This window comes from Cavia porcellus, unplaced genomic scaffold, assembly GCF_034190915.1.
Source record: "Cavia porcellus strain 051 isolate PalLab524CR breed Dunkin Hartley unplaced genomic scaffold, mCavPor4.1 scaffold_11, whole genome shotgun sequence".
Classification (NCBI taxonomy): domain Eukaryota; kingdom Metazoa; phylum Chordata; class Mammalia; order Rodentia; family Caviidae; genus Cavia; species Cavia porcellus.
The window spans coordinates 40,693,252-40,712,839 of NW_026947494.1; the positions used below are offsets into that span (position 1 = coordinate 40,693,252).

The 19,588-nt window shown below is 35.3% G+C and overlaps 1 pseudogene; it reads left to right on the forward strand.

The window, feature by feature from the left end:
* The window catches only part of LOC100729816 (destrin-like), a 167,573-nt pseudogene that overhangs the window by 40,617 nt on the left and 107,368 nt on the right, over window positions 1–19,588 (forward strand).

Sequence of the window (19,588 nt, forward strand, 5' to 3'; positions counted from 1 at the left end):
TAATAGGGCTGGAGATATCAGCGACCTAAGTGCCTGCTTGGTAAGCACAAGATCCTAAGTTCAATTCAAGAAAATATTCCTTGAAAAATAGAACAAGTGATTTAAATATTTTTTTCTGAAGAAAATAGGGTGCTGTCTTAATATCTCCCTAGTTTAAATTTAACATTTTCTAACTAAATGAATGATATTTAATGAGGAATTAGATGAGTGGCCACCAACTCCAGCAAATAGGAAATGTATATATATATATTCTCAATATTAACAATACCACTTGCAAACAAGAAAAACATTAACTACTGTCTTAAAAATTGTTGAGGAGGTATCAGTAGAGTGTTAATTTAATATACTTCATTATTCTTGATATTGTTTAAGATTTATATTGGCTATTCAAAATGCCCTTATCAAGTAGATTTTATTCCCTTGTATTTCAATACATTTCTAAAACTGAAAAGACTACTGGTCTTGCATTTTCCTATAATAGGTAAATTGTGAACAAATTGGGTTTAAAACAACTTTTCTTCATTATTTTCCCTATCCTTATTACATATTGTAGTATCTGTGATTTCAGCTACATATGTGTCCAAATAATGAAAAACAAATATTCCTTACTTGGCCAACCTCACAAGGGACACTCCTTAGTCAGTGAACACAGCTACTACACTATTTTGTAACTTTCATAAATGGTAGCTGCACCTCTAATATTCCCTTGTGTTTCCACCTGAAAAACACTTGGCAGCAAGAACCCACAGCTGCTAATGGAGCCACACTTTGCTGAATTCTATCCTATGTGAGCAAAAGAACCCTCAGCTCATTGGTAATATCTTGACAAACAAAAGAGAGCTTTCGTTTAGAGAAACCTCAGGAAGAAGATAGATAATAGGGTGATCAATGTAGTTGACTGCCTGAATGATGAGCAGACATCTGAACTGCTTTAATGTTGTTGGGCTCTGGTACGACCATCCTCAAATGTGAGGCTCTCTTCCCTTGTCATTCCCCAAATATGATGCTAACCCTTCCCTTGTCTCTCTGTCTTTGGTTTTGCAATCAGCTCCTATTCCTGTCTTTGCCTTCTTTTCTTTTGTTTTATAAGACATCTTCTTTTTTTTTTTTTCTTGTTTCTTGGCTCATTGTATTCCAAAAGATCCCCTCAATTGTCCACTAACTTGAAATTAATTAATCTTCTAACTATACCGTATAAATTACTTATTTGGAATTGTGTCTTCTGTGGAATTGATTTACCCATCCCATAGGGAATTTCTCACAGAATGTGAAATCAAGCAAAATTTAGATGAAAAAATAATAAGCAATTGGTTGTAGTTTGAAATTAGTCTGACTATAGGAGTGCCCAGATATTCTTGTTGGGGCTGGTTGAGGCCACCAGCTCGACTCATGCATTAGGTATTTGCTAGAAGCAGAGGGAAAACCGTTGTAGGTAAATATTTGCTAGAAGCCGTGTTTTACCATTGCAGGTAGATATACACAGTAATACAGTTTGGGGCTCAAAGAATCTAATTTGATCACCCGGAGTTACTCACATACCAGAATAGTTGCCCCTCATTAATCCTTACAGGAGTAATCCTGTGATTTTGGCATATGGGCTTCAAGATAAGTCTTTTTTATAATAAAGGTTGAACGTTAGTTCTCTTTCTGATGGAGACAGATTTTCTTCTGGATAAGAGGCCTGAGCTCTTTATATTTTCTTATGTTTGATTCTTTTTTTTAATTTTTAATTTTAAATAGAATAAAGCAAAATAGAAAAAGCAGATCAGAACAAAACAATGTAATCAACATTGGATTTCAAAACATGACAACTGTAAATCAACAGTGGTTATAATAAAGGCTCTGGTTTTCTTCAAAATAGTTGTTCACACCTTTACACACAATGTATTCAAACAAGACAAAATAATGACATTCAAAATAAAAGAATGAAAGCATTTACAGGCCTTCAAAACCAGACAATAGGAAAATCAACAATGGCTACCATAATGTCTCTTCTTCTCTTCAAAATAGCTGTCCATACCTTTACATATAATGAAATTAAATAATTCAAAACAGACTAAAATCAGTCAAGACAAAGAGCAAAAGAATTACTGGACTTCTTAAGATGCTAGAATTTCAGCAATGGCTACCATAATGTCTCACTTTCTTCAAAGTAGCTGTTCATACCATCACACATAAAAAAGTCAATTCTTGTAATCTCTTTAGGTTTGATAACACAGAAGAAATGGACAGATTCCTAGAAACACATGAATTACCAAATTTTATATCTTATATATTTTTTCAGTTTCTTACACTAAGGGTACAATGCAGTACTTACACATGTGAGTTTGATTTACTTCACTTATGAAAATGGTCCCAAGTCTCTTTCATTTACCTATAAAAGCCTCAATGTCATTCTTCTTTATTGCTGAGAAGTACTATGTAGTATAAAAATACCATATGTTTTTATCCATTCCTCAGTTGTTAGGCATTTAGGTTGCTGACAGATTTCACCTTTTTCTTTCCTCATTGCTTGAATTTGAGTTTTTCTTTCCTTTTTTAAATAAGGTTGGCTAGGGGCTTACAAATTTAATTTATTCTTTCAAAGAACCTACTCTTAGATCTTGATTCTTTGGATTGTTTTCTTAGTCTCTATTGCATTAATTTCTGCTCTGGTCTTTATAATTTTATCCCTTCTTTTGGCTTTGGGCTTGACTTGCTCTTCTTTTTCTAGATGTTTGCGGAGTAGCATCAGGTTGTTCATTCCTGTTCATTTTTTTCTTGATATGGGAACAGCAATAATTTTCCATCCAAAGATTGCTTTCATTGGGTCCCACATGTTTTGAGTTTGAAGTTGTTATCCTTTAGGATTTGAAACACTTCACTCCATGCTCTCCTTGACTTCATTGTGCGTTGAGAAGTCTGCTGTGATTCTGATGGGCTTTCCTTTATAAGTGATCTGTCTCTTCTGTAATAGGTTTTAATGTTATGTTCTTATGCTGAACTTCTGGGATGTTGATTATTATATGTCTGGGTGTAGATTTATTTTGGTTATGGCTAATTGGAGTTCTATATGCTTCACTGATCTGCATGTCAGTTTACTTTCCTACATTTGGGAAATTTTCAGCTATTACCTCTGTAAATAGTCTCTTCATATCATTTGTGGTGTCTCCTTCTTTTTCTCCTTTTTTTCTTTTTTTATTTAAGGAGAAAAGAAAAAAAACAGAAAAAGGGTACAAGTTATACAGAATTTCAGAAAAAAATAAACAATAGGAAGTCACTAGTTAATAGATTACATATTATATCTTAGAAATAGTTGTTCAAGTTACAAAATTAAAGCATATAAAGTGGAGTTTCAAACAGTGAGACTGGAAACAATTTTGTTCAATGATCCAACAAAACTCAGTAATATGGTTATCTTTCTTATACACTTAAATATATATGCAGTTATATTCTTTATATTGACACCTGTTAATCTTATATTGCTTTGTTTGCATCATCTTGCAATTGTTGAATTTTTATATCCTAATTCCTTGTTATTTTTAAAAGATCCTTCCTTTCCTGTTCACTATCTTTGAGGTCTGAAAGTCTATCTTCACTTTCACTGAGGCAGTTTTGTCAGCTTTCAATGGAGTTTTTTTTTTTTTTAATTTCCTGAATATTTCTTTGAATCTCTTTCAAGCATTTGTTTCTTTCTTATATTGTTCATTCAGGGTTTCCATCTTCTTGCAGTGCTCTTCAGTTTTTTAACTGTATCTTCTTTAGATGTGCTAAGCATTTCTTGTATTACTTTTATCATTCTTTTACATAAGAGATTATTTCTGATCTGAGTTCCTTTACAGTTTCATGGATTTGTTTCTTTATTTCAGTTGCTATTATTTCAGATGTTTCAAGTGTATGGCTTACATTTTCTTGTCTCCTAGGTTTTCATGTCTCCTAGGTTTCTTTGGGATGGGCTGGAGGTTTGAAACTGTATTTTGCTCTTTCATTTTGTCATTTTCCTATATTCCCCTGGAGAAACTGAATGCAAGTTCTTAGTTGCTTTCTGGGTTGAGGATGTCTGTCAGTACTGGAGGGAGATTACCCAGGGGAGTAGAGGTTATTAGTCAGGCCTTACTAGGTCCTCAGTGGCACTCAAAGGTTCATCAAATGTGGGGAATATACCTCACATGGTGCTGTGAACCTCCCAGCTGCATGAGGTTGGTGGGTGGGCCTCTACCAGGTTCTAAGTTGTGCACCAAGGCTGAAAAGCTAGATGGAGTGTGTGATGCAGGTCTTCAGCTCATGCCATGTGGTACACCAAACTTCCCAGCTGCTTAGGGGAGCTGGGTGAGGCCTTACCAAGTTCTGAGCAAGGTGCCAAGGTTGCATGGCTGGATGGAGTTCAATGTGCAGGCCTTTGGCTCATGCTACTGTGCCCAGGTGATTCCATGGCCACTTAGTCACTGGGTGGGGCGTGACTGCTTGGGGATGCTGGGAGGGCCCTACCAGGTTCTGAGCAAGGTGCTGAGGTTTGACAGCTGGATAGGGTTTACTGTGCCTTGTGTTTAATTCTTATTGCTGTCTGCTCAGTGTTTGTTGTGTCTACATTGGTTATTTACAAAAGTCATCATTTGAGTGTGTTCTTATTGGGCAAAATACTTATTTTCAGGCTTATTTGGTGTGCTATTATTGTGGTGCAATCTGTTGTTACTTTCTCCAGTCTGATGTTACTGTATTAGAAGTGTTAAGGATATAGTTTCTGAACATAGTTGCTGTCTTTTATAGTTTCCCTTTTGTATTTGGTTATTACAGAGTTTCTTAAGTAGTTGCCAAAAGTCAGTAACACAATTAACAAGCCCAGGATTTTTTTAAAAACTCAGCTTTTTAATACCTGCAATAGATTCTTATCCTATCATGGGGATACAGACAACATTCTGAAAGAATAATCATTAGGCTCTCTTTCAGTTAAGTGAGAGAGTTTAAGGCAGTGCTTTTGTTTTGCTTGGTTTTTTTTTAGAGGTTGATTGTTTTGATAATAAAGCTTGACTCCAGTATGAATTGGGAGACCAAGAATACTGAACTGAACGTGAATTATGGTACCATTTTTCCTAATTTGTTCTGCAGTGTGGAAGGTTAACATTACTTATATCCAGAGTTTTATGGCTTTACACTTTGATAAGAATCTGAGAGTTTGTGCAATCCTCCAAGACCACTTCACTCTCATACAGTTATTGAGAAGGAGCTTTCCAGAGACTCCTGCCATTCAATCTACTTTAACTAAGGTTTCCAGAACCATGGAGGTTTAAGGGCTGCCAGAACCATAACCTTCAGCTCCCACTTTGTCCTTTCCCCGAGGGAGAGATCTGGCGCTTGCAGTATTGGGAGCTGAATTCTTTCCCTGATCCTGCCTTCTTCAGATGGTGTGAGGGGTAGAAGGAGCCTCTATCTGGGTGCATGTACCTTCCTTTGTCAGGTTTAGACATAAATAAAAAGAGATTTAGCCAATTCTCAAATGACTCATGTTGCTTTAGTAAGGTTGTCTAGACTTTTGATCTAGTGTAAGGTGACATTCAGATACTGCTGCAGTTATAGAGTGAAGGAGACAGAGAAGACCAGAGGACTAAACAAAAAACTTTATCTTAGTTGAGGCATTAAAATTCCAGTTGTCTCCTAGCATGTGAATAGTTTTAGGTTGTTAGGACTGGAGCATGGACTCGGGCTACAGTACCTGGACCAGCAGCCACTGGAATCAGTTCTGAGAAAGGAAGTTTTCCTTCAGAGAAAGTTAAGGAATTCTGAACCCATGATGGCCAAAATTCAGAAGGCTCACAGAGTGCAAGGCTTCCCACAGGTGCCACTGAAAACTGTGTTTTTGCTCTCTCACAGGCTTGGATAGATACTGATAAAACAGGTAAGATTATCAGCTTTCTTTTGAGCCTTGGATAATTTGTTACAAAAATATTGCATGGGAATGACTTGTTCATAGCTTCTGTAATGTTTGGGTCAGCAAATTCTGCACATCACACTTTGAGCAATGTTCTCTGCCATGCATATGAGGGACTTGGTCGTGAGGATGAAAGGCATTTTACCGAAATCAGCAAAAGAAAGCACCCTAACTTTATTAATACTTCCAAGGTTACAACTGTTTAGTTAGAATGCCTCTGGCACAATTGAAGGTAAAGTCTAAAGAAAATGCCTTAAACAAGGCAAAAAGGGTATCATGACATCATAGCTGGCCAGTATGTACAGCCGTGAGACGAGGTGCAAGAACATGGGTCACCAAGCAATGACACAGCACATAAGTTAATGGAAAATATGACTAGAAATGGGGTAGCACAAGCTCTAGCTTCCCTGATCCACAAGAATATTGTCTTCCACTAAGGGGTAAAGTACTTGGTTTATGTCCTTGGTCAAGACATGAGAACTGTGGACAAGAAAAAGAAAAAGACAATGTTCAATATATCTCACCTCAGGTCAAAAGTAAACTCAAGGTTTTTCTGGGGATGGCTGGTTTCTGCTATCTCTTGATATCTGGGTTTGCCTCAATAGCCAAACCTCTGAAAATGTAAAGAAGGAAAAAGAGACCTTTCTCTCTACATGTAATTAGAGTAACAAGAGGTGGGAAAAGGAGTCTTTAATAAAGGACTATAAAGGTCTCTTGGCTAATAGTTTGCTTTGACAAGTGCTTAGAAACAGTGACAACGGGGTGGCTTAACTGGCTTACAGCAGTGGCTACAAAGACCCTCAATGTGGGTGAAGCAACTGCATTTTCTCTGAAGTGAGATTTGGGAGTACAGTTCCCTCACTGGATTCAAGCTGTCAGAAGCAAAAGGACAAAAGTAGCTGATTGTAGGCCAGTTGCTACAATACCAGACAGTCCTGTTAAGACACCTCAGTCATAATCTCAGTAAACTGTACTGGATTGCATTTTCCTCTCTAGGACTTCAGTAAAAAAAAAAGGTTACTAAAAGTTAAAATTCAACTAATATGTATAGTTCTACATTAAAGAATATTGCACTACATTTTGATAGTAAAATTATGAAAATAATGTTTTATTTACTTTATGAATGATTTAATCTAGATTTTCAGTTTTATGGGGATGTTTCAAAAAGAAGACTTAGGACAAAAAGTAAAGGAAGTGTAAAGATTTGAATATAAAGAGATAAAATTTTGAATAAGAAACATTTTGTAGGGCTGGAGATTTAGTCAGCGGCATAAGCGCCTGCCTTGCAAGTGTGTGGTCGTGCGTTCGATCCCTGGTACCGATAAAAACAACAACAACAACAACAAAAAAAAGACAAAAAAAAAAAAAAAAAAAAAGGAAACATTTTATAAGGTGACATTTTGATCTCAAAACCAGGAAGTTAAAGTTCTAGAAAATTTGCAATATGAACAATACTTCTATGCTAAACTATCTATAATTAAAGAGAAAAATGTAAATAGTTCCCTAAAAAATATACATTCATATGGAACCAAATTCTATTTTCCTATGTTTGATACAATGAGAATATACTCTTGGTACAGATTACACAAATTAGCCAAAATGTTTGAACCTACTGTCCTAGTTAGAGCACTATGATTAGGGAAAGATAAAAGACTAAACATATACATGGATTCTAAATAAGAGTTTTTAATATTGTATACCTATATAACCACTTGGAAAATGAGAGCTACTAACAAGCATAAACTCCCCTCTACAACACAAAGAGTTATTATTACTCCTAGAAGTAGTACTGCTCTCTAAAAAAATTGCTATTATCCATTGTAGTGGCTTTCGAATGGACAACACTTCTATAAGCCAGGTAATCAACTGGGCACATAAAGCATTCAAAAGGCAAGCCAAATGCAAAGCCATGAAAGTTATTTGATTTGGGCTCACTGGGTCTTGCCTAGCGACATTCTCTTAAACTGGGGAGCTGAGGCCATGTGAGGTGAGTTCCAGCACACCAGCACAGGTCCAAGGAGAGTTTAACATCATCACTCAGAGTGGTTAAGTGCTTACCCAGCTTCCAGACACACTGGACGAGGCTCTGGAGGTTTCTTGGACTCACTAGACCTCACCCAGTGAACTTCATTCAATTAAGGGAGTTGAAAGCATGTGAGCTGAGTTCCAGTGCATCAGTACTAGTCTGATGAGAGTTTTGGAGCATACCCACAGTGGTTAGAAGTCCACCCAGCTTTCTAAAACATGGTAGGTGGCCTGGAAGGTCCTGAGGGCCTGATGGGACCATGTTCAGCAACCTCCATTCAGTCCCAGGAGCCAAGGGCACAGGAGGAGATTTTCAACATGCCTGGGGGAAGCTTTGGAACATCACTTGAAACGTGGAAATATAGGAAAATCACAAGATGAAAGACCAAAATGCAATCTTAAACCTTCAGCCCAATCCAAGAAAGCCTAGAAGCCATGTACATAGAAGAAAATGTAAGCCATACACCTGAAATACCTGAAATAATAGCAACTGAAATAAAGAAGCAACTGCAGGAAGCTTTAAAGGAATTCAGACCAGAAATAATCTCCCAGGTAAAAGAAGAAATGATAAAAGTAATGAAAGAAATGCTGAACATATCTAAGGAAGACATAGCTAAAAATTAGAGGAACAATGCAAAATATAGAATCCCTGGAAGAACAATATAAGAAACAAAGAGATTACATGAAACAGATTCAAAGAGTATACAGGAAATCAAAAATTAGATTGAAAGATGTCAAAACCACGTCAACAAAAGTGCAGATAGAATTTTAGACCTTGTAGATCGATTGCAGCTAGTGAACAGGAAAGGAAAGATATTTAAAAATAACAAGGAATCAGGAAATAACAATTCAACAGCTGCACGATGATGCAAAGAAAAACAACATACAATTGACAGGGATAAGTGAAAAAGAAGGGGACAACACAAATGTTATCAAGAGGCTATTTACAGAAATAATCACTGAAACTTTCCCAAACATGAGAACAGAAAGTGACATATGGATTAGTGAAGCATATAGAACTCCAAATAGCCATAATCAAAATAAATCTACACCCAGACATATAATAATCACTATCCCAGAAATCCAACATAAGAAAAAAATATTAAAAGCTGTTAGAGAGAAAAGACAGATCATCTATAAAGGAAACCCTATCAGAATTACAGCAGACTTTTCGACATAACAATGAAGTCAAGAAGAGCATGGAGCGAAGTATCTCAGATCCTAAAGGAAAATGACTTCCAACATAGACTGATGTACCTTGAAAAACTTTGCTTCACAATGAATGGAATAATAAGATACTTCCATGACAAAGAACAGCTGAAGAACTTCATGATCACAAAAACAACCCTGCAAAGAATACTAAAAGACATTCTAGATACACATAGGAAAAAATCACTAAGCAAGGTAGACAAATTAAACAGAGTGGAAAGGTAAAGATACAACAGCAGAAAGATAATATGTCAACAGTAAACCAATATATAACAGTTATATCATTAATGTAAATGGTCTCAGTTCACCAATTAAAAGAAACAGACTGGCATAATGGATCAAGAAACAGTATCCAATCATAAGCTATCTACTAGAAACCCATCTAACGTGAAAGGAAACTCATAGACTGAAACTCAAAGGATGGAAAACAATATTTCATGCAGGAGGAACCCCCTCCAAGGTGGGTGTAGCTATTCTGTTTGAAGACAATGTGAACTTCAAACCAAGAATGATCCAAAGAGTTAAAGAAGGTCACGAAATACTTAGTTAGGGGAAAACTTCAAGAGGAAGAGATAACAATTTGAAATATATATGCATCAAATTATGGAGCACCAAGCTATATAAAACAAGTATTAACAGAATGAAAACTCAAATAAGCAATGACACATTTATAACAGGAGACCTTAACACAACATTTACACAAAAGGACAGATCAACCAGACAGAAAATCAGAAAAGAAATAACAGAACTAAATCACACCTGTGAACAAATGGATTTGATAGACATATACAGAGTGTTCCATCCAACAACACTGGAATACACATTCTTCTCAGCAGTACATGGAGCATTCTCTAAAACAGACTATATACTAGCCCACAGAACATATTTAAGTAAATGCCAAAGAACTGAAATTACCCCATGTATGTTATCGGATCATAGTACCATAAAACTAGAAATTAATGATAAAAGAAACTGCAAAAACCACATACACACATGGAAATTGAATAATACACTCTTGAGCAATCAGTGGGTCACAGAGGAAATTAAATAAGAAATCAAACAATACCTACAAACAAATGAAAATACAAATACAACTTACCTGAAACTGTGGGATACAATGAAAGTGGTCCTCAGAGGAAAATTTATTGCCCTGAGTTCCCACATCAGAAAAATAGAATGAACACAAATGAACAACCTGATGCTACACTTCAAACATCTAGAAAAAGAAGAGCAAGTCAAGCCCAATGCCAAAAGAAGGGAGGAAATTTTTAAAATCAGAACAAAATTAATGCAGTAGATACTAAGAAAACAATCCAAAGAATCAATGAATCAAAGAGTTGGTTCTTTGAAAGGATAAATAAAATTGGTAAGTCCCTACCCAACCTTATTAAAAATGGGAAAGAAAAAACTCAAATTCATGCAATAAGGAATGGAAAAGATGAAATTACTATAGACACTGTGGAAATACAGAAGATCTTCAACACCTATTTCAAAAACCACTACTCTCATAGGTTCAATAACACAGAAGAAATGGACAGATTCCTAGAAACATATGTAGTACCAAAGTTGGGTCAAGAAGATGTAAAACTGCTGAATAAGCCAATTTCTACTCATGAAATTGAAAATGTAATTAAGTCCTTACCTACAAAGAAGAGCCCAGGCCCAGACGGATTCACTGAGGAAGTCTACAAGAAATACAAACAAGACTTAATGCTGAAACTCCTCAAACTCTTCAATCAAAGCAAAAGAGAAGTAATTCTTCCTAAATCATTCCTGGAAGCAAATATTACTCTAGTACTAAACTGAGAAAGACCCAACTAAAAAAAGAGAATTACAGGCCAATCTCACTACTGAACATAGATGCAAAAATTCTCAATAAAATATTGGCAAGCAGGATGCAGTAAATCATCAAGAAGATTGTATACCACAACCAAGTGGGATTCATCCCAGGCATGAAGAGATGGTTCAACATACGTAAATCAATAAATGCAATCCACCATGTCAATAGAGCCAAAAGGAAAAAATCACCTGATCATTTCTACTGATGCAGAAAAAGCTTTTGATAAGATCCAGCACTCATTCGTTATAAGATCCTTACAGAAAATTGGAATAGATGGTCTTTACCTCAATATGATAAAGGCCATCTGTTACAAACCAATAGCCAGCATCATATTAAATGGACAAAAAGTAAAAGCCTTTACCCTAAAATCAGGAAGAAGATAAGGATGTCCCTTATCACCTCTCCTATTCAACATAATACTGGACATAAGCCAGAGAAATTAGATAAGAGAGAAATAAAAGAAGTAAAGACAGGAAAAGAAGAAGTTAAATTATCATTATTTTCAGATGACATGATATTCTACATAGAAAACCCCCAAACTCCATTGAAAAACTCCTAGATATAATAAATTCAACAATGTAGCTGGATACAAAGTCAATACACAAAAATCAATAGCATTCCTATACACTAACAACAAAATCACTGAGAGAGCTAAGAGAAGCCACACCCTTCACACTAGCATCCAAAAAATTAAATCCTTAGTGATTAATCTCATGAAAGAAGTCAAAGATCTATAGAGGAAATATTATAATACCCTGAAAAAGAAATTAAATAGGGCCTCAGAAAATGGAAAGTCATCCCTTGTTCATAGATAGGAAGAATAAATACTGTGAAAATGGCCATTCTCCCAAAACCACCTTATCTTTGATAAAAGGAGCCAAGCAGATTCACTGGAAGAACGACAGTCTGTTTAATAAATGTGCTCGAAAAACTGGCTTTCCATATGCCAAAAACTAAAACTAGACCCATGCCTATTATCATATACAGTTTAGTATATGATAATACTAAAACCTAAATGGATCAAAGATCTGAATATTAAAACAGAAACACTAAATCTGTTGGAAGACAAATTAGGTAAAAATCTTGAAGACATAGGGGTAGGTAGAGAATTCATGAACAGGAATCAAACCACATGGGAAATACTTCCCAGAATCAATAACTGGGATCAAGTCTTATTAAACAATTTCTGCATGTGAAAAGAAATCTCTAGCATAATGAAAAGAACACTCACAAACTGGGTTAAAACTCTTAGTGAACTGTCCCTCAGACCAAGGACTTCTGTCTAAAACATATAAAGAATTTTTTAAAAAAAATCAGACCCCTAAATTCAAAGGCCCAATTCAAAAATGGGCATCTGAGATGAAAACACAGTTCTCAGCTGAAGACACACAAATGACAAATGAATACATGACAAAATATTCATCATCATTAGTCATTAGAGAAATGCAAATTAAAACCACACTGAGATTCCATCTCACTCCTCAAAGAATGGCCAGGATCAAGAAAACTACCAACAACAAATGCTGGAGAGGCTGTGGAGAAAAAGGATCTTTCCTGCACTTTTGGTGGGAGTGTAGACTGGTGCAACCATTGTGGAGGTCAGTCTGGAGATTCTTCAAAAAGCAGTGATTGGAAGCCCCATTTGACCCAGCTATTCCATTTCTAGGCATATTCCCAGAAGAACTATAAACACCATACCACAATGATATATGTGCACCCATGTTTACAGAAGCACAGTTTTTAATAGCCAGATCTTGGAAACAAATCTAAGTGTTCATCAACTGAGGAATGATTAAAAAAAAAGTTGTGGTATTTTCATACAATAGAGTATTACTCAGCTATAAAGGATGATCACATTGAGATATTTACAAATAAATGAATGCAACTTGAGACCATACTCATAAGTGATATAAATCAAACTCACATGTATAAGTACCTTATAGTCTCCCTATTGTAAGAAATGATAAGAGTATATAAGATTTTCTGGTAATCATGATTCCCTATTACATTGCTTTGAAGCTTTATAATGTTTTCATTCATTAGTTGGAATGGTTTTACCCTGGTTTGTTTCATTTTATTATGTGTGATGGTAGGAACAGCTATTTTCACGAAAACAAGATGTCATGGCAACCATTGCTGATTTAATATCATCTTGCTTTGAAGTCCTACCATGCTTTTGTTCTTCCATTTCCATTGGTTCTATCATGTTGTGTCTTATTGGATATTAATATGTGTGATAGTATAAACAAATTTTCTATGGAAAATGAGATAATATAGTAGCCATTGTTCAGTTTCTGTTACTTGGTTCTGAATGTCCTGTAATACTTTAACTCTCTTGAATGGATTTATACTATTTTGTTATGTTTGATACTATTGTATGTTGAAGGTATACTCTACTATTTCAAAGAAAGAGACATTATGGTAACTATTGTTAATATTCTATTGTTCTGATCTGCTTTGTTCTATCCTCTTTTGTTTTAATCTCTTTAAAATAAAAAGTTATTTGATTTGATAATAGACTATCCTCTGGAGTAGAGCACCCCATCAGTATTATGAACAGGAAAACAAACTCAGACTAACAAGATTTCTCAAGATCTTCTCAGCCTACTCCTGCAACCTACTCTGTCAGGTGTTCTGCCATTTTATTCCTAAATTTCATCTCTTGACAAAATGAATGGCTGTCTCTCTTTGCCATCATTACTTTAACTAAATATTATACTATTGTTCTTAGTTGATTTGCATGGATCAAAGACTACCCAAGCATACAAAAATATTTGAACAGATGTTAACAGCATTAGTTCAATGCTAGCTTTCCCAGGTGTTCAGAGCTTCCTTAAATATGATTACTTAGCAAGATCTTCATTATAGCTATAGGTCGCTCTACAAGCTGAGTATTGGTGTCCATCAAAACCATTAAAGAAGTATCTTCAGTGGAGGAAAGGCAGCCTCTATAACAAATGGTGTCAGGAAAACTAGCTGTCTACCTACCAAAGGGTGAACCTAGATACATATCTCTCACCATGTACACGTAAAAATGGGCCAAAGATCTGAACATTAGAATGGAAACAATCTTCTTGAAGACAAAATATGTAAAGTTCTTGAAGGTATAGATGTATGCAAAAGATATTCTCAACAAAACCCTGGTTAACAAGAAATAATATCAAGAATCAACAAATGAGATCACATCAAATTAAAAAGCTTCTGCATACCAAAAGAAACCACTAACAGAATGAAGACACAAATTTTAGGATAGGGGAGAAATGCCAGTTACTACTCAAATACAGAACTAACATATAGACTACATAAGACCTAAAAATATTAGGCTCCTTATTATAGTCAGGGTTCTCAAGGGAATAGATTCAATATAAGACATATAACTTACAGTATTATTTTATAATATTTACCTAAAGAGTCAAGTGAAAAATAGTACAGGAGATCTGAACACATATTGGAGACCTAAAGGATATAGCAGAGGGCCTAGATCCCACATCAACATCCTCCAAGAGTCTAGCTGGAGGCCTAAAACTGCAGTAATATCTCATGTAAGTCTGTATCAGGGTTCTGCACTGGGAAGGCCCAAAGGTCAGTGGTGGATGCTAGAATGTCTGTGCCACTAGGATGAAGGATCTGCTTGGAGCCAGGAAGTGATGCTCAAGGTAAGGACCAGAGCTCCCTCTAAAAGAACCACAGCAGTGGTTCTAAAAGAACACAGTGATGAGAAGGCCTGAGTTTGTATCAGAAAAGCCAGCAAAGAAAGCTTCTCTCAGAGAGTCAACAGGATGCCATCTTTCCTTCTAGTTCTGTTTTTATGCTGTTGGCAACAATTCTTACTAGGGCCATCCACACCCAGCACCACCCTGATTCAGGTCAGCGGGGTGTTATAAGTTGACTATTGTTAATTCACCACACCCTCAAATTTAAAGACAATTAATAATGGGCATCTGAAAAGAATAGATGCTTCTCAGATAAAGAAATACAAATGGCCAATAAGTACATGGAAAAATGTTAAACATCGCTGACCATTCAAGAAATGCAAATTAAAACAACACTGAGATTCCACATCACTCCAATAGGAATAGCTATCATCAGAAATAAATCAGTAACAAATGCTTGGTAGGCTGCGGGGAGAAAGAAACCATTCTGTATTGTCACTTAGACTGTAAACTGATACAACCACAGTTTTTTTGAGAGTCCTCAAAAAACTAAAGGTAAAATTTCATTTGACTCAGCTATTTTCCTTCTAGATATCTTCCCAAAAGAGTTAAAGACATAATACCAGAGAGGTGTATGCATATGCAATTTTATATCAGTGCAATGCATAACAGCTAAATCTTGGAAACAGCCTACATGTCCATCAACAGATGAATAAATTTTAAAGATGTGGTATTTATACATAACAGAGTATTACTTGGCAACAAAAAAAGAATAAACTTGAGTCTTTTTAGAAAAATGGATGCACTTTGAGAGCATAAATTTAAATGTAGTAACTCAGGCACAAAGCTGAAATATCACCTAGTTTCTCTTACATGAAAAACTCTCTCTTTTCATATATATTAAATACTTTATAAGATCTTATAAATGAATGAATCTTATGCTGAAAAGATAAAATGGGATTGAGGAAGGGGAGAAAATAAACACATTGAAATCTGGTATACTCACATGCAAATCCCCTGTTGTGAATGTAATCATTATGTATTGAAAACATCTAGTAATAGAAGTAAATTACAAAAAAAAAAAAAAAAAAAAAAAAAAACCAGCAGAAGTAAAAAAAAAAAAAAAAGACATAAGTTGATCCATACATTTGCTGATAGCTGTGCCTGCGCTTCTCTCTGAGGATGTTGCTGAAATCTTGAAACCACAATGTGAGATCCACAGAGAGCAGGGCTCGCCATGGAATCCCTGAAGGAGCCTCTTCCCTCGAGGTGCTCCTGGGCTGGGGTCCTCTGCAGCCATATCAGGGAGGACTTTTGTTCTCTTTTAGGTTACTTCTGCCACCGCAGTGGAGAAAAAGTTGGATAGCAAATACATTCTGTTGAGCTAAGACTATATTTCAGTTAGCATACGTTAAAAGTGTGTGCCACTGTTAAGCAATCACCTCTATGATTTTAGATACTATTTGAATAAACAAATTTCATGTAAGATTCATGAGCTCAAATGTCTCCAGGGCTAAGAATGAATTGCAAGATTATGTAAGTCAGGTGTAAGGAGACAGGTCACAGTGAGGAATGTGACAAACTCACAGAAAACTTTCTACTGGCAGCTTTCAGTCCCACACAGAGTCAGCTGATTCATGATTCATTCAAGACCAGTCCTAATAGATTCTCCAGACTATAAAAGGAAAGCTAGAAATTCAGATATCTTTGTGGAATATAGCAATTTTAAAGGCTAATTTTACATTTAAAAATTTATGAAATGTTTAGGTTTAAATACATACAGGTAGCCCATGCCTAGGTTAGATGCAGTTTTTACCCTCGACAAGTCAATTGATTAGCAGTAAGAAGTGATTTTTTTTTGTTTGGGCTGTGAATACATGTCAAAAGCCTTGGATATAATAAGCGCTTTTAGAATATAAATTAATTTAATTTGCTTTCAAAAATGGATTTAGGAATTTCTTCTTTATCAAAGTTAATTTTTATTGAATGATGCAATATAAATTTACCTAAAGAATCTTGTTATATTTCTATACATCAAATTGCTTTTGATATAATTATCAAAATCTTTATATTGATTTTGAAAATAAAACTTCATCTTTTGAATAATAAAGAAAAAATCTGTAACAAAGAAGTGTAATATAGTTTACACTTTGTACACTATATTTCATAATAAATGGATTATACAAATTATAAATTTATTTTTATGTGTGTAGCTGTGATACTTCAGAACTTCCATCTTCATAATCATAAAGAGTCTAAAATCAGAGGAAAGTTTTATTGTCTTTAAATTAAAAGGCACAGAATTTTATCCACAGAAGAACTGTATAAGCACTATATTTCATGTAACTTTTTCAGAATTTGAATCTACTGTTGAGAAATTAGACACTAAGTTACAAACTTCTTATCAATGTAATTGACTGTTAAATTTTATTAAGTTAACACATGTGACTTTGCTTATTCACAGATACTTCATGAATTGATAAATTTTTCTATGGTACTATTTTTATTAAATTAAATTTTATATAGTTAGTTTTGGTTCCGGGAATCAAACTCAGAATCTTGCTCTTCCCCGGCAGGTGCTGTGCTGCTGAACTATAGGCCAGCCCTATGGTGCTATTCTAATGTAGTGAACTTAATCAGAATTTAATCTAGTGGCTGATATGTGCTGGTTCTGTGGGGAAAAATTAGTCCATCACCCATGTCCTTCATTTCAGTCAGGCTGCCTATTCTCATTCTTTGTCTATTCCTTGTTTCCCAAACTGCACATCCAGTGACCCCAGGGTATTGCAGTGAACTCACTATGATGCTTAGCGTAGTTTAAAAGTTTGAAAGGAACAGAATGGCACTTGATGCATTTATTAGAACTACAAAGGTTTGAGCTACAAACCCTTGATAGTGCAACCTTTCTTAGAATAGTGTTACATTCCCTCTGATGGAAATCATTTTCTTTCAAAGCTAAGATTTCAATGGTTCCTGTAACCATAAGAAAGCACCATTACAAATCAATGTGGAAAAGAAAATGAGGGGGTTATGTGCATTTTGATTCCAGTATTTGAAAATTTGTGCACTGCCCAGGGGCTGCCTGAGTCTCATTACTAATTATGTTTATTGAAGAGTGACAGACCATTGTATTTTTCTTTTAAGTTCATGTATATTATTTTCATATAATTACTTAGCTTTTTTGATACAGGGTCTCACTAAGTAATAGAGGCTGGCTTTGAACTTGCTTATTTAGACTAGACTCTACTCAAACTCATGGTGATACTACTGCCTCAGCCTCATGAGTGCTAGAATAAGAGGCATGCAACACCACATCCTGCTAATTAATACACTGTTGGAAGAAAATTACCCATTATGAAGTTTGAAGTTCACAAGTTAGGTGGAAGATTAGGAGTTTCTTTTCTGACTATGGGTATTGTGGAACAATTGTTGAGAAAATATTTCCGTGAAACAGAAAATTTGGAACCACCTGGTGATAGTCATATTCACTAATCCATAAGCTTCACGCAAAAGGACCAAATCAACCTTGTTTACTGTTCCATTTCCAGCACCTGCTGAAGTGCCTGCCATATCATTACCACTCAAATATGCTTGTTGAATTCTTTTATTCAACAATGAAATGATGTTAATGGTTCTGATCAATAAGCCGACTGCTGCTTCAAGAAGGGAAACTAAAAGAAAATAAGTGTTCTAAGAGAGATTTGTTTGTTTGTAAAATTTGAAGATGGGTAACCATTTTTGACAGAGGATGGTGTCTAATGTGTGAATGAATCCACAGATTGAATCTTTCAAAGATAGTATATATAATATAGTTTTTTTTAAAAAAATTAAATAATATGATTACATTTTAAAAATAATTTTGTGACTTTTTGCCAGTACTAAACTTACTCATCAAAGGAAAAATAAAACTATTTGAAAGTCAAAAGAGCAGTTTTCTTAAGTACATTCATAAAAACGTTACTTTTACAAACATGATTCAAAGAAAATTCAGTCATTTATCCTTAACCTTTGCTTGAAGGTAAAAGTAGAAAATATACTCTAGAAATAGCAAAGCAACTTCTATCAATGCATAAATAATCTATTTTTCTCTGTGTGATACTGTAACTTAAAATGTAGTAGCTGAAATTTAACTATTCTGTTTCAGAAATCTCTATGTTGACTGGAACTGTTTCATGGTATTTCAGTGAAGTGTTGGCTCACTTTGGTGACTGCATCATTAATGTGTCTTCTTTATTGATATGTTTGACAATTGAATTTAGAAGGCTGATGGCCAGATGGTTAAGGATTGGCTAAGAGTCTGTCTTTGAACATCACCTTTCTATATAGGCACCTTGTATTTCTTTCTAAATTGGTAGCTTTGCATGTTAGCTGTACCTCTAAGCAAACATTATGCAGCATGAGGACCCAAACTGCAGATCTTCTCTTTTTTAAAAGTCTTTTATTCTTTCGAGATGGGTTCTTACTGGATTGCTGATGCTTGCACTGAGCTCAGACTGTTTTGCCATCTCAGTCTCCTGAGTAGCTGCGATTACAGGTGCACAACACCACGTCCACCTTGCTAGATTCTAACGTTGCCTAGAAAATCACACAAAGTAATTTTCGTTTCATTATAGCAAACATCAATTTATCACAGCAACATTCAGACTCGAGAAGTAGGGGCTACTCTAGGCGTAATCACTGAGAGGCATGGTGAATTGTGAGAATGTGTATAAAAGTCTGCTACTACTGCAAAAATTACTGGACAATTTTAAGAAACTCACAGAACATAGGAAAATAGGCAGTAACACACACGTTCCATGAACATGAAACTTGTCCACTTTGAAGCAAAACTTAGTAAATAATGGGGACAGAAATTGTAGACCAGAAAAATTTCTTCTAATACTAGACAATATGGTAATTTTTTGGATGACTTTACTGTGCAACTTTGATTTTAAAAAAAGCAACTTAGAAAAATAA